This window comes from Microtus ochrogaster, chromosome 2 (assembly GCF_000317375.1).
Source record: "Microtus ochrogaster isolate Prairie Vole_2 chromosome 2, MicOch1.0, whole genome shotgun sequence".
In the NCBI taxonomy this organism is placed as follows: domain Eukaryota; kingdom Metazoa; phylum Chordata; class Mammalia; order Rodentia; family Cricetidae; genus Microtus; species Microtus ochrogaster.
The window spans coordinates 28,243,482-28,245,359 of record NC_022010.1 but is presented as its reverse complement, the minus strand read 5'-3'; positions in this window follow the sequence as shown (position 1 = coordinate 28,245,359).

Here is a 1,878-nt window from a genome sequence, read left to right as displayed (position 1 = left end):
TCTGGGAGTAGCTGGTGCTTTAGCCTGGAGAAGCTGGCCCTCTGGGAGTAGCTGGTGCTTTAGCCTGGAGAAGCTGGCCCTCTGGGAGTAGCTGGCACTTCAGTACGCAGATTTCCAACACCCAACATCCTCCACCGAGAGCAGGTGGCCTCCACTTGGAGAAGTGGCCCTGCTGCAGGTCTCGGGACAGACACATTCTACATGTCCCATGCCAGGAATTAAGGATGCTTCTTGGGTGACAGTGGAAGATTTGCGACTTGAAGAGCCTTTCACTGGCCATGGACAGGACAAGCTAGACATTTTTATCAAGGTTATAAACTTCATTGGGTTGAAAACAAGCCCTGATGTTTAGGTCACTAGTCTTGCAGTAACACCCAGGTCATTCACAACAATCATAGCTCATTGGGTAGCAGCAAAAACAAGGGTCAACACCAAGCATGTCCCCCATCTGTCATAGACTTGTTATCTGTGAACAAAAAGCTGCTGAGGGAGGGCTTGCTCTACCGTAAAGAATCTAAAACACTCCAGATACATCCAAATGTTCACAGTTTACGAGGTTCCCAATTCAAATAAGGGAACCATTAAAAATAAAGAAAACCCAGGGACACACAAGTGTAGACCGGCTGTCTGAATGCTACTGGGGGACACTTACGGATATTTGGAGGAGCTGATACCGTGGTAATTTTTTAAAGGATTTTTATTGTTTAGAAATCCTTGAGAAAATAGATAGGTGATGAACTTTCTGGATTTGCTTTAGAATAATCTAGGGGTGGAATGAACTAGGGGCACAGGAGAAGATGAGCAAACTGGCCCTGGCCTGGAATTGAAACCCACAAAAGACAAGGATCCTCAGGGGCATGTACTCTCCACTTTGTTGTTTGTTTTCAGGAAAGAATCAAGCTTGGCACCAGACCGGCCTCAAAGTGCTGACCTTCCTGTCCCAGCCTCCCAAGTGCTGGGTTTGCAAGGGTATAGCACCATGCCTAGCAGATGTGGGGGTGTCATATCAGCTAATGGGCCAGGCAGTGTTTAAATGAATACAATTTGTGTGTTGTCATTTCGGGGCATAAGCTAGCCAGGCAGCCAGGAGATGGGCGGCAGGAACACAGCCCACAGCTCTCACTACACCTAGCTTTATATTTAAAGGAATATCTTAGCTAGGAGGCTGATGGCTCAGCAGTTAAGAACACTTGTTGTTCTTACTGGGGACCCCGGTTTGATTCCCAGCACCCATACCACACTGGTTCACAGCTCCAGTTGCAAGAATTCTGATGCCCTCTTCTGGCCTCCACAGGTACCTGCATGCATATGGTACACATAAAACCTCATGCAGCAGCCTGGTCTACAAGAGCTAGTTCCAGGACAGGCTCCAAAGCCACAGAGAAACCCTGTCTCGAAAAAAAAACAAAACAAAAAACAAAAAACAAAAAAAACCTCATGCAGGCATTCATTAAAAAAAGAAATTAAGCCAGGTGATAGTGGTGGTGCATGTCTTTAAATCCCAGCACTCAGGAGGCAGAGACAGGCAGATCTCTGAGTTCAAGGCCAGCCTGGTCTACAGAGCCAGTTCCAGGATAGTCAGAGAAACCATATCTCAAAAAACAAAACAAACAAAATTTAAAAGAACATCCTAACCAATTAGAACAAATAATGACACATATGTATGAAAATACCACAATGAAACTCATGACTTTGTATGATAACTAAAAACATTAAACAATTATATATAAAATAAAAATATACTTTGCTTTTTCTTTTTTGTTTGGTTGGGTTTTTGTTGTTGTTGTTGTTGTTTTCCCTGAGACAGGGTTTCTCTGGAGCTTTGGAGCCCATCCTAGAACTCACTCTGTAGACCAGGATGGCCTTGAACTCACAGAG